Source organism: Prionailurus bengalensis, chromosome A2 (assembly GCF_016509475.1).
Source record: "Prionailurus bengalensis isolate Pbe53 chromosome A2, Fcat_Pben_1.1_paternal_pri, whole genome shotgun sequence".
NCBI lineage: Eukaryota > Metazoa > Chordata > Mammalia > Carnivora > Felidae > Prionailurus > Prionailurus bengalensis.
Window position 1 is genome coordinate 99127915 of NC_057348.1, and position 14778 is coordinate 99142692.

A 14778-nucleotide genomic window follows, 5' to 3' on the forward strand; every position below is an offset into this window, starting at 1 on the left:
CGGAGGCCTGAGTCACCGTCCGCGCGGCCCAGAGGCCCGGGCCCAGCCAGTTACCTTCCGCAGGGAACTCCTCGAACTCGTCGTCCTCCTCCAAGAGACCCAAATCTACTGGCTGCTTTTTCTCTGACATGACAACGCTCCGCGCCAAAACCCTCCCGGGCCAAGAGCAAAGTTGGAACTCTCACTTTTCTTCACCGAAGTCGCCAACACCACTGCCGCCTCTGAGACCGGCTCTACCATAGAGACGGGATAGAAGAGCAACCGGAGCGGCGCGCGGAATGCTGGGATAGTGGAAGTCCGCCCAGCGCTACCTGAGGGTTTAGCCGTCCGTCAGAGTTAGAGGCGGGTTATTTTGAGCATTTACCGTTTTATCTGGACTCTCTGAATTGACAAATTTGGCGTCCGGGTAGGTTTTCCTCACTGGAAGAGAGACTCGTGTTAAAAAATTAAACACCTTTACTTAGTTCACGTCTGAGGGATAAAGTGGCCGCTAAAATTCCTGAAGGGCCTAAAGGTCAGGCCCTTAGTATGGATTAGCTCCATCCTTAAACCATTCCCTAAGCGGTTTGATATTAAATATTTGCAGTCACAGAAAATTCAGGTTCAGAAAGAAATAGGCAAAATCAGTAAGGCAGTGCTAGACAATCCAAGTACAGGTTTGTTTACCTGACTTTAATCTCCACAAACTTTTACATTATTCAGTGTCTCCATCTTATAATTACGCAGTGAATACTGTGTTAAACAGTGTGTTTCTGTGTGTGTAATAACTAGTTTACAGGTTATTATAACATAATACTATGTTAAATTTGATACATGTAACATTTTATGGTGTTCAAAATGTATCATTTTGAATTTTTCAAATATTAAAAACTTTTTAATGTAGCTGTGAACTATATAGATCTGTTACATGGGTATGTAATATTCTAGATGGACATTATGTAATATAACATGTAATTGAGTGTTATAAATTTTGATACAATGTTTGTATATTTAAATCCTATTCCTTCATTCAACAACAATAGTTTATGTCATGCACCAGGCATTATACTGGAAATCAAAGATGTATAGACAAAGTCCTTACCCTCCAGGAGTTCAGAGACATGTAAACAGATAAATTACAGTGGAACATAGCAATACATTTGAATGTCTACCTTAAAAGGAAATTATCTGAGAAATGAACAGAGTGTATGGGTGTACAGATCAACTAAATATAGCACAAATTTGGACTAGAATTTGGGATCCTACAATTAGATATAAATTAAAGGAAAAATAAGATGAGTATTATAATACTACTTTGATTTCTATTCATTACTAAAAACATTAGCAGTCCTCAAGTTCAAAGTGTATATAATTTGACATATAAATAGATGCCATAAAAAGAGAAAGAAGAGAAAAGATGAGGAAAATCTAAAATGGGAAGTAAATTGGAAGTAAACTAAAACTGTAAGTAAATGTAGACAGTGGAAATGTAGAAAGAATGTAGTATATTTCTTCATACTAAAATCCATACTGGGACGCCTGGTTGGCTCAGCCGGTTAAGCATTCGATTCTTGATACTGGCTCAGGTCATGATCTCACAGTTCATGGGTTTGAGCCCTGGGTCAGGCTCTGCTGACAGCATGCAGCCTGCTTGGGATTCATTCTCTCTCTCTGTCTCTCTCTCTGTCTCTCTCTCTCTCTGCCCCTCCCCTGCTCTCTCTCTCTCTCTCTCTCTCTCTCTCTGCCTCCATCTCTCTCTCTCTCTCTCTCAAAAATAAATAAATGAAATGAAATAAAATAAAATCCATACATATGGCAGCATTTGCTAACCTTGATGAGCTATCTTAGAATTTCACACTCTCATGCCTTCTATCATATATATATTACATATGCCACTGGGAACAACATACCGAGGTAAAGCTTTGGGCAGGCAGTTTGATTTAGGCAGCAAGGAATAAAAAACAAATCACAGGTCTGCGATTGCCATGTTTGTGCAGAGATAAAAGATTTGCCTTAGGACATATTCATAGAGACAGAAAGATTAACAGCTACCTGGAGATGGGGAAGGGCGGAATTTGGGACAAACTGCTAATAGATATAGGGTTTGTGGGGTAATAAAATATTCTGAAACTAGATAGTGATGATGGTTGCAAAACATAGTGAATGTACTAAAAACTACTGAGTGTACACTTCAAAATGATAAAGTTTATGGTATGTGAAGTATATCTGAATTTTTGTAAATGTTATTAAAAATTTGGCCAAGAAGTCAGGGGTCCCAAATTCTAACTCCTGTGTGTATTATTTAATTTATTTGATATATAATTGATGTTTGTATGAATTCTTAGAAAAAGAAAAAATCAATAGCAATATAGTGATTTCCCCCCTAAAACTGAATATATTTAATGTAAAGGAATAATTTACAAATAACAATTTTATGTTAAATTTTCAACTTTTGATCTGTTAAGTCCAGAATGTTGGAACCACTGAAAAAACTTATTTTAATCATGTGGCACATTCTACAATGAGCAACTTCTCACTTAAATGGTCATGGCACATGGAAAAACTCTGGAAAATGATAGCTCTTAAAGTGTAAGAGACATTATTGCTTTGCTAACTTAAGTGCATAAGAATACATATTTGATGAACCAGCATATAAATCTAGGCTCATTTCCTACTAAATAGGGGATTTAGGCAAATTGCTTAATTTCTCCAAAATATATTTTAGTGATTTGAAGAGATAACAAAGATTAAATGACTGTATCTATCTCTATATAGATATACATGTACATTATAGATATATATAATGGGCATAGCACAATACCTGGCATGTGATAATTGATAAATACATGTTAGCTCTTATTAAATAAGGGACTTCAATTTTAAATATCTCAGACCCTCTATACCAACCGTAAAAGTCTTTAAATGTGGGTTCTGTTTCCTTCCCTTCCTTCCAAGGAAGAAGTCAGTTCCTCCACAAGTTAACAATAGCTAACATGTATTTAGTGTTTACTTTGTATCAGTCACCGTGCCAAACCTTTTCTGTGTATTAAGTGAGTATGAATGAAATACATTTAATACTTGAGGGAACTGAGGCACAGAGAGGTTGTAATATGGCCAAAGTCACAGTGCTAAGAAGTGACGGAGCTATTGTATTCTAAGGGCTTTTTATTTTATTTTTTAATATAATTTACTGTCAAATTGGCTAACATATAGTGTGTAAAGTGTGCTCTTGGTTTTTGGGGTAGATTCCTATAGTTCATCACTTACATGCAACACCCAGTGCTCATCCCACCAAGTGCCCTCCTCAAGGGCCATCACCCATTTTCCCCTCTCTCCCACCTCCCCCCATTAATCCTTAGTTTGTTCTCTGTGTTTAAGAGTCTCTTATAGTTTGCCTCCCTCCCTCCTTGCTTGTAACTTTTTTTTCTCCTTCCCTTCCCCCATGGTCTTCTGTTAAGTTTCTCAAGATCCACATATGAGTGAAAACATATTATCGATAGCTGTCCTTCTCTGACTTATTTCACTCAGCGTAATACCTTCCAGTTCCATCCACATTGCTGCAAATGCATGATTTCATTCTTATTGCCAAGTAGTATTCCATTGTATATATATACCACGTCTTCTTTATCCATTCATCAGTTGGTGGACATTTAGGCTTTTTCCATAATTTGGCTATTGTTGAAAGCGCTGCTGTAAACATTGGGGTACACGTGCCCCTATGAATCAGCACTCCTGTATCCTTTGGATAAATTCCTAGTAGTGCTATTGCTGGGTCATAGGGTAGTTCTATTTTTAATTTTTTGAGGAACCTCCACACGTTTTCCAGAGTGGCTGCACCAGTTTGCATTCCCACCAACAGTTTGCATTTGTTTCTCCACATCCTCGCCAGCATCAGTTGTTCCCTGAGTTGTTAATTTTAGCCACCCTCACTGGTGTAAGGTGGTAGCTCAGTGTGGTTTTGATTTGTATTTCCTAAGGGCTTTTAAAAGGATAAGAAAAAAAGCATCTCAGTGTGTAGAGAGGCAGACAGTTGACACAGGAACCCCTGGAATCATTTCTACACTGCTGAACATACACATATATAGGAAAATAACAAAGATGTAAATGTAGACAGAAGTGCAGAAGGCAAAGAGGTAGAATGAAGAAGAAAATAAAATCTTAATATTGATTTAGCTGTGTATGGCTAGGACACCCTCCACAATGTGAGAGAGAAGCATTGTTTATAGTCAAAACTATGCCTTTACATATCATATCTGTAATTGGTTGATTATATTTAACTTCAGAAGAAATCAAGCTAGCAGCAGATTTTTTAGTAGATGATTCCATTTGTCTCTGGCAAATCTTCCCCCCCGCCCCCCGCCCCTTAAGCTTCATTTGGGATCTACATAGTTTTAGTTGTACCACAAATACCTGAATCCTTAAGTTTGCTATAGAGTGACCATTTAGTTAATGAGGCAGAATGGATTCTGCAAGATTGACCTTTCTGTATCTGTCTCTATCCAGGAAGAAATGGTGAGTGACTGCTAAGTGAGTGATAGCTGGAGGAAGGAATGATTTCAAATGCACCTTCATTTTTTCTTCAGGGGGTCACAGCTAATTAGCCAGCCATGAAGACTGAAGAGGCACGTCTACATATCAAGTTTGTAAGACATCCTTTCAGGGTATGTAAAAAGCTTTGGTTCTAGAGTCACTCTACCTGACTCACACTCTGCTACTTACCAGCTGAGGGACCCTAGAAAATTACTTTCCCTCTTGGACCTCAATTTTTTAGATTTGAAATGGGAGGAATAATTACTTTCCCTGTGAGGTTGTTACAAGGATTAAATGAACTATTTCATGTAAAAACACTCAGAAGGCATGTGGTAAATAGGCAGTAAATAGTAATAGTTTGAAGTAGAAAAGAGAATGATAATGCTGATTTCTGCCCTCTAGCAATGCATAAAACTCCTCAAGAGTTTATTTCCAACAGCATCCATGCTTGTCATCAAGAAGTACTGAACTTTTCCTATGTCTTATCTATCTTTTTATCTGCCCTTTCTAACATCCAGAACACAACTATTTGTTTCAGCTTTTCTCTCAGTCTCCGAGGGACAGGTCCTAGATGAAATTAAATCTGTAAAGCACACTTTTAGGACCCTTCTCTACACACCAGGTCACAACATTTAGACAACTATCAACACCATCAACAGAGTTTACATAAATTTGTGGTAAATGTAGGTGTAACTCTGTTAGGAGAAAATTTGAAAGGGTGGGGTAAACTAAACCATATGTAATTTTCAGCAATGGAAATAAAGCAGGGAAAATGTAGAAAGGATGAGATTTAGAAAGTCTTTGGGATATAGTTTATAGAACATCTCTTATTTTATATAAATCTATAGCTCCATGTTCACATTTTCATTCTTTCTGGACTTTTAAATTTTATTCACTTTCCCCTGAAACAGATCTTTAAGGTCTTTAAGAAAAGTGAACTATAATTATGAAGTCAGACTCTGAACATGTGCAGCTAGCTCTGTACCCTGCTGTGATCTTTTTTTTTTTTTAAATTGTGGTAAGAGCACTTAATATATCTACCCTTTTACATTTTTATTATTTATTTTTGAGAGAGAGAGACAGAGTCAGAGTGTGAGTGGGGGAGGGGCAGGGAGAGAGGGAGAGACAGAATCCAAAGCAGGTTCCAGGCTTTGAGCTGTCAGCACAGAGCCTGACATAGGGCTTGAACCCACAAACCATGAGATCCTGACCTGAGCCAAAGTCAAATGCTTAACAGAGCCACCCAGGTACCCCTACCCTCTTACATTTTTGAACACATAATACATTACTGTTAACTATAGGCATGATGCTATACAGAGGATCTCTAGAACTTACTCATTTTGTATAACTGAACTTTACAGCCATTTAACAGCAATTCCCCCATTGCCCTCTCCTCCCCGCCCCTGGAAATCACCTTTCTATTTTCTGTTTTTACGAGTTTGACTATTTTATATACCTCATGTAAGTGGGATCATGTAAGGGCAATATTTGTCCTTCTGTGAGTGTCTTATTTTATTATTATAATGTCCTCCAGGTTCATCCATGTTGTTTAATATGTCAGAATTTCTTTCTTTTTTTAAGGCTGAGTAATATTCTATCCATTTATCTGTCAATGGGAATTTAGGTTGTTTCTGTATCTTGGCTATTGTGAATAATGCTGCAGAGTAAACATGGGAATCCAGATATCATTTTGAGATCCTGATTTCAGTTCTTTTGAATAAATTCCCAGAATTGGGATTGCTGGTTCATATAGTAGTTCTACTTGTAATTTTTGGGAAATCTTCATACTGTGTTCTATAGTGGCTACACCATTTTACGTTCCCAAAAACAGTATGTAAGGGTTACGGTTTCTCCATATCCTTGCCAATATATGTTGTTGTTATTATTATTATTATTATTACTATTATTATAGCCATCCTGACAGATGTGAGGCGATATCTCATTGTGGGTTTTTTTGTTTGTTTTGTTTTGTTTTTTGCATTTCCTTGATGATTCAGGATGTTGAGTATCTTTTCAGATACCTATTAGTTATTTGTATGTTTTCTTTGGAGAAATGTCTATTGAAATTCTTTGCCCATTTTTTAATTGGGTTGTTTGTTTGTTTGTTTGCTATTGAATTGTAGGAGTTCCATATGTATTTTGGAGATTAACCCTTTATTACCTTTATTAGTTACATTATAGTTTTCACATATTTTCTCCCATTCTGTAAGTTGCCTTTTCAGTTGATTGTTTATTTCCCTGTGCAGAATTTTTCAGTTTAATTTAGTCCCACTAGTTTATTTTTGCTTTTGTTGCTTGTGCTTTTGGTATCATGTCCAAGAAATTAGTGCCTAGACTAATGTCTTGAAGCTCTTCCCTAAGTTTTCTCCTAGGAGTTTTACAACTTCAGGTCTTACATTTCAATATTCCATTTACTTTGGGTTGATTTTTGCACATGATATATGTTTAATGGTTTGATTTGTGGGGAGTGGGTAAAAACAAAATGAAATATAAGAACATTTCCTTTTAAAAAATAAAATTTGAAAATATGTCATTTGTGAAATAAAGGGATATTTTTTCATTCTCTTTTCTCAAAATTACTTAACGTTGTTTATGGATTTTATTCTAAACCTACATGATGGACAGATGCCACATGCAGACACAGTCCCTCCCCTCTCAGAGTTTATATCCTAGTAGCTTCCATCAGTCCAACTGGAATAAAGCAAAAATTTGTTTGGAGCAAATATTTGAGACTAGCTGTGTTTCTAAATTTTAATGTGCATTCAGACCACTGTTGACCTCATTAAAATGCAGCTTTTGAATCAGTTAGTCTACCTAGGGCCTGAAATTCTACATCTTTAAAACAATTATTTTAAGTTTTATTTATGTGTTTATTTTGAGAGGGAGGGAGAGAGAGAGAGAGAGAGAGAGAGAGAGCGCATGAGCAGAGAGAGGGAGAGAGAGAATCCCAAGCAGGCTCCACACTGTCAGGGCAGAGCCTGAGGCAGGGCTCAAACTCATAAACCGTGAGATCATGACCTGAGCCAAAATCAAGAGTTGGATGCTTAACTGACTGAGCCACCCAGGTGCCCCTGAAATTCTACATTTTTAACAAGCTTTCAGATTGCTGTTCTGGACACTAAGTTTTAAGAAGCAAGGGTTAGATGAAATGGAAGAGAAAATATCTGAGTTTCTGAACATTGATCCAGCTAACAACATTGCATGACTAGTCTATAACTTGTGGCTCCTTTAACAGTGTAAGGGAGAAAAGACTTTCACTCTTCTACTAGGTTCAATAGCTGAGTCTATAAAATGAATTGACAACAGGTAGATTAACAGGAGAAATGGTAATTTATTAATTTTTAATATTATGTTTATTAGGACATCACAGGGGGAAAAAAAGTGAAAACTCAAAAAAGTGGTGAGATTTGAGAACTTATATGCCATCTTTAACAGAGGAAGGAGAGGATATAGGCAACTTGGGGGACAGTAAATTATTTTTAGGGAAAATGAATGGGCCGTTAGAAGAATAGATGGGAGATATAATAGTTTGTGACTAAGTTTGTCTGGCTGTGGTGTTGACTTCTAGTCTCCTCCCAATGGTAGGAGTCAATCCCAGGGAGGGAATTTATGACAATTGAATTACTTTTGAAGGCTCTTTTTTTATGAAGCTGAGGGAAGTTCAGAGAAAGCCTCTCCCTGCATTTGTTGTTTTTCAAGTGCCTTCACCTCAAAATAATCACTATACCAAAGTGTCATGTTTTGGGGTAGCATATCCAGAACTCCTTCAACAGCCATACTAAATTAAAATGCTTGCTTCTTACTATTGGAACTTTACCTCTGAAATTTTCTTGCTCCTTAAACATTAGGAAGCTTATCTCTTAGAGGGATATATATCTGTGAGCAACTCACACATCTTTATTAATATTATTATCTATACTCAATGATCAGTTCTGGACTTTGGAAAGAATTACAATCCCAATAAAAGAAGATTTCTTGGTTCTTTTAACATGACAAAATGCTTGGATAAATAAAAATGTGAAAACTTATAATTGTAAAATAACTCTAAAATATCTAGATCTCATTGTAGAGCAATTAATAATGAATAAAGAAGTAGTTATATAAAATCCAAATACTAATAATGGTAAGTACTTAATCTACCCAAAGGAAAAGCCCAGCCAAAATACTCATCTTGCACCAAAATACATGTTCAAAAATCGATATTTGCATGCCGAAGTCTTGTTTGAAAAGGCGATTATGGTCTCACAAGTAAATCATAAGAATTTTAAAAATTTTGTAAATGCTGTATTTATATGACAGACAAGAACCACTCTGAAGGAATCATTATGGTTTGGGAAATGATATGCAATTTCAAAATCATCTAAATCATTTCAATTGCCTGTATTTACATTTATATAATGGGTATTTATAATGGTGATTATTTTAGAACTTACCTTGTTTTCCAGGATCTCACATTGGTTTCTATGGGAACAAGAATGGCTCTGAAGAGGAGCATTTTAAGAACTCTTTTCACATTCAGTGACTGCTAACTGAACTGCAAATTCTGTTTGTTAACGGTTTTTAACTCTTAAATTTTAACACAGAAATAAAAGTTGGGCATTCTAGCTTCATAAATCGTTTTAAATAATAAAAACTATTTTTATGAAACATCTGGCACATTGAAACATTAGAAAATAAAATAACTAGCTTTAGGAGCTAATAATTTGTTCACTTTATTAAATTCATTAGTGATTAATCCATATTGGCCTTGTGCTTTCTCTTATGTAAAGAAAACATATCTGATATATTGTTTCAATACATTTTCTCTGCTATTGATGTGTGTATATATGCTTTCTTACTTTTGTAAAAATTCCTTTAAAAAGCAGTATAAAATGTTATGCATTTAAAGTTTTCCTCTGCCAGTGCCTCACCCATCCTGTGCTATTATTTATCCTAGTACCATGTTATACCTTTACCATGTTCTCACACCAGCTGGAACTTATTTTTAGTGTTTTTTGAAACAAGCTCATAAGTCTTCAAGTTTCATTTTTTCTTTTTCTTGGAATAGATTTTTAGATCATAAAAAGCCCAATGTGTAACTTATGTTACATTTGTGCAGTTTACTATATTTAATATTTCCTTACATTTCATGTTTTCCCATAAACTTTATTTTTTTAATTCCCTGGAGAAATGATATTTCAGTATATTTTTATTTAATTCCCTCTCAAAGTAATTAAAACCCACTAAAAATAAGAGAAGCCTATTTCAGAAAAGAGTGCTAAAACTAAATTTTTGTTATGCCCAAACTATAAAAGATGCCGGTTGAAAGCACATGGCATCTTATAACCAGCTTATGTAATAGCTACTCCAGTTATTGGTGACATATAATCTGCGTCTTAAATCCAAAAAGTGCAGGTTGATGGCAGAGTGCCAGACAAAGTGGAATAAGCGAGATTGTTTTTTACCTTCTTGGACTGGTGGTTTTCTGCTGTCAACAGTGTTGCCCTGGCCGTGGTCAGGATTGCTAGAGACTAGTGACAGTTTGAGCAGTGAAGCAACTGGCATTGTGTGACCAAGAGACTATCCTATAAGATGCTGACTTGGTGTAAACTCCAAGAGATGTATTTTTCTTTCATAAACATATTTTTCATTCAGATTTGATTTTATGAAATAAATTAGGGATTATTACACTTCAAAAAAAGTGAAGATAAATAAATGGGAAACATGTAACCAAATATTTTGGGGAAATGATTAATTGGCTCTTTTTTCTAAAAGTTGATTTTCAAGTGAAGCAGAAAACAAGCTGAAAGGTAAAAGCAAGTACTATGTTAATCTTCATAAGAGAAATATTTATAAAGTATCCGAATCTGAAAGTGAGGACAATGATGGTTAGGGCTACTAAAAGTAGGGTCCATGAACCATTGCCCATTTGGGAAAAGATAAATATAAAAACTGACTCTTCCTATTTCATCGAACCCTGTGATTTTGTATTTTGAAAAAATCAGTCCATGGCATTTGAAAATTTTTGAAAGCTGCCCTTTACTACAATTAGTTTGAGCTGCATTGATCTAGCATAAATTACTATAAACCAGAAAAAAAAGAGTGCCATTTGAACCTCATAGTATTGACAATAATTTATTCCATGTGATTCTGAAAGCTAGGAAGTGAAAGGTTTTTATCTCTGAAAGATCTCTCTTTAGCCCTAATATAACATCTTTATTTTCATAAGATTACAGCAAAGCAGGCTGAAGCCAATATTCTCTCCTTTTGCAGATGGAAAAACAAAAGTACAAAGAGCTTAAGTGAGATGTCTGATATTACACAATTATCATCAAAATTTTAAAGTCAAGGGAAGAGCATTGCATAGAACTTGTTTAATAGTCTGATGAATAAAATAAAAACACCCTAGGTTGATTATGGCAGCAAATTGGATATATTTGCAATTCCTTATGGTAGATGGCAGTGCTTTGTCTTAAGGTTTCAGAAGGAAAAGCATTATGTTACAGTCATTCAATGGATGACTAGTAAAACTACACATACTAAATAAAAAGGTAAGGAGTTTGAAAGAATTCACTAAGCAAAACCAAAATTGAAGAGAATGAAGGTAGGAATGCATGCATAGTTGGCTAAAGAACTGATATAGCAGAAATATAAGTCCACACTTCTTTGAAAGATATAAAATCCCACAAGGGAAAAGGCTTGACATCTTGGACACATAGAAATAAAATGAAAATAGAAAGGGAGAGTTTAGACATACACTAGGAATTTTTGTTAGTTGTTGAGAGTATTAGGTTAGTTGAGTGGGTGCCCAAAGGAATCTCTGAGGACATTTAAAACCTCATTGAACAAAGCCGTGGACATTGTATTGTGCAGAGCAAGACTTCAATGGCAAGGGGGATGGACTGGATCAACCATGAGGTCTTTTTCAGCTCTAATTTCTAGTATTCCATAGCTCTGTGAAGAATAGTTGCTAAATTGCTTGATCAACCCAGACAAACAAAACTCAACACAAGAATAAAACTCCAGACAAAACAATAAAGTTAGCCAAAATTGAAACACGCCCCTCCAAAAAGAAAAACAAAAACCCTAAATCTTGCATCATACACCAAAGACGACAAATTCAGGCTCCTGGCAACCTGCCCAGAGAAATGAATTCCAGAGACAGGACCCTTCAGGGAGCAAGCCCAACTAGAAGGCTGGGAGAGTTCAGCTTCACAGTTAGGCTTGCAAAACCTTCCAGCTGATCTTAATACTAGAGCAGGCTAAAAAAGTGAAAAGGAAAAGAAATCTGTTAAAGAATCTGGTCTATGAGTGAACTATTCATTCAACAAAGATTTGTGGAGTGCCTGCTGTAAGCCAACCACAACTCTAGGTAGGGTACATCAGTGAACAAAACAGACAAGATCTCTGTTCTTGTGAAACTTACATTCTAGCACAATGAACAATAAACAACACAGGATGGTGTATCATAAGGAGTAATGAGTGCTAAGTGGGGTAAAAAGATGAGGGACAGGGGGTGGAATCCCAGCAGGTGACTGTATTTAATAATGCAACTGGGGTAGAACTCATGGAGGAGAGACATCTGAGCAAGACTGGAAGTGAAAGGAGGTAGCCAGGTGAATTTGGGGGAAAGAACATTAAGTATAGGAGGAAAGTCAGAGCAAACCTGGTGTGTCTGAGGAACGGGAAGGAGGCTAGTGTGGCTGGAGGGGAGTGAGCATAAAGAAAACCATAGAGTGAGTCAAGGAAGCCTAGGTTGTTAACAGGACCTTGTCTTTTACTCCATCTGAGTTAACTACCCACAATATCTTGCTTCTAGGATTCTAGGAACTCAGTAAGAAACTACTTCATTCCAGGTATCAAATTTCCTAGGAAACCATTCCACCCATATATCAATAGTGTTTCTTCAGGTTACTTAAGTCTGCAAGTTTTACTAATGTCAGCACTAATGTACTAATATCAGCCCTTAATGTAAAAGTATGTCCTATAATTACTGCTACTGAGAATGAGGAAGACTCATCAATATTGAAACTCTGGATATTTGGTTCCATTTATTCTTAGACCAGCAATAAAAAAATCCAAACAAAATTTCATTTGTGATCTTTGTACAATATTTGCACATATATGAACTATGTCTTCTGTCACAGAAAATAAACCCTTAATATTGGCAATTCTGTTACAGGCTCATGTTCTTGAAATCTAATCTTTACTAGGGACTTGATAAATATTTAAACATAAGGAAAAGCATAAATCAATTTAGAAGACAAAAAGTGGATTTTGCTTTTGAGAAGTAAAGACAGTATGAAAGGAATTACTAGATGTTTTCAGATATTTGAAAAAAATTGTAATAAAATTAAAAGTTAAGTTAGAAAATCACTCTCAATGTTCATTTATTAATTGAAAAAAGTGTACTGGGGGCGCCTGGGTGGCGCAGTCGGTTAAGCGTCCGACTTCAGCCAGGTCACGATCTCGCGGTCCGTGAGTTCGAGCCCCGTGTCAGGCTCTGGGCTGATGGCTCAGAGCCTGGAGCCTGTTTCTGATTCTGTGTCTCCCTCTCTCTCTGCCCCTCCCCCGTTCATGCTCTGTCTCTCTCTGTCCCAAAAATAAATAAACGTTGAAAAAAAAATTAAAAAAAAAAAAAAGAAAAAAGTGTACTGAGTGCCTGCAATGTGCCTAGCAAGTTTTCTAGATTCTATGGATACAAGAATGAACAAGAACAAACAATACGCAAAGGCCTGCAGTCTACTATGTTATTCCAGTAAGATTCTCCTCAAGGAGGACAAGGAGTGGATCCCCATTACCAAGCTGGGCTACCTGGTCAAGGACATGAAGATCAATTCCCTGGAGGAAATCTCTGTCTTCTCCCTGCCCATCAATCATTGACTTTTTCCTGGGAGCATCCCTCAAGGATGAGGTATTGAAGATTATACCTGTGCAAAAGCAGACCCATGCTGGCCAGCCGATCAGGTTCAGGGCATTTGTTGCTATCAGAGATTACAATGGACACATCGGTCTGGGTGTTAACTGCTCCAAGGAGGTAGCCACTGCCATCTGTGGGGCCATCATCGTGGCCAAGCTTTCCATTGTCCTTGTGCAAGGAGGCTACTCAGGGAACAAGATCAGCAAACCCCACACTGTCCCATGACCACTGTGGGTCTCTGCTGGTGTGCCTCATCCTTGCCCCCCGAGGCACTGGCATTGTCTCAGCCCCTGTGCCAAAGAAGCTACTGATGATGGCCAGTATGGACAACTGCTATACCTCAGCAAGGGGCTGCACTGCCACCCTGGGCAACCTTGCCAAGGCCACTTTTGATGCCATTTCCAAGACCTACCCCTGACCTCTGGAAAGAGACTGTGTTCACCAAGTCTCCTTATGAGGAATTTACTGACCATCTTGTAAAGATCCACACCAGAGTCTCCATGCAGAGGACCCAGACTTCAGCTGTAAGAAAAATAAAGTGAATTAAAGCTTAAAAAAAAATCTTCTCAGACAGTTCACCAGATAATTCCTGTGTAATAATATGCAATTGAGGACATGGATTCAAAGCTCATCTGCAACCCAACATCACCTTTTAAGATGGAATATGTTAGTAAAGAATGCTCTGTGCTTGTCCCCACCTCATCATTCCACTCTTTGAATATCCTCAAAGACTACATGCTGAATTTTTTTTAGGAACTTTAGGTAAGGAAAAGAGCATAGCATTTGAGTAAGAGCTGTGTTGTCCAGTACACCAGCCACCAGCCACAGGTAACTACTGAGCAATTGAAATGTGGCTAGTTCAGATTGAGACGTGCTCTAAGTATAAAACACACTGGATTTTGATGGCTCAGTTTGAAAAAGAAAGTGTAAGCTATCCAAAAACTTTGTGCTGAGTACATATTGAAATGCTAATATTTTTAACACATTGAGTTAAACAAAATATGTTATTAATTTATCATTTCTTTTTACTTTTTTTATGTGGCTACTAGAAAACTTATCTCTGTGACTCAGTTTCCCCAAGTGAGGGGATCTACATTTGTTTCCTATATCAGCTCAGTACTGTTACATAACAGAAGCTGATTCTTATTGAGTGCTCAGCTCATTGAGTGGCAAACTCTCTTCCAAGCAAGTTACTTGTGTTTATACATTTATCCTCATAATAACCCTGTGAAGAACGATTTCTCTGGATGAATAATTTGAGGCACTGAAAGGTCAAGAAACTTGTCAAAGGCTATACATCTAGTGACCAGGAGAGCAATATGGCTTTAAAGCTATAACTAACCCAGTGACTCTCAATCCTGAGTGTCATC

The 14778-nt window shown here is 36.9% G+C and overlaps 1 long non-coding RNA gene and 1 pseudogene across 1 annotated transcript; both read left to right on the forward strand.

Moving 5' to 3' along the window:
* The first annotated feature begins 249 nt into the window (after positions 1 to 249).
* LOC122487906 lies at positions 250 to 9324 on the forward strand. Its single transcript, XR_006298499.1, has 3 exons — positions 250 to 406; positions 4563 to 4640; positions 8955 to 9324. It is a non-coding gene; the product is annotated as an uncharacterized LOC122487906 (long non-coding RNA).
* Positions 9325 to 13163: 3839 nt separating this feature from the next.
* Positions 13164 to 14332, forward strand: LOC122486443 (annotated as a pseudogene).
* The last annotated feature ends 446 nt before the right edge of the window (positions 14333 to 14778 follow it).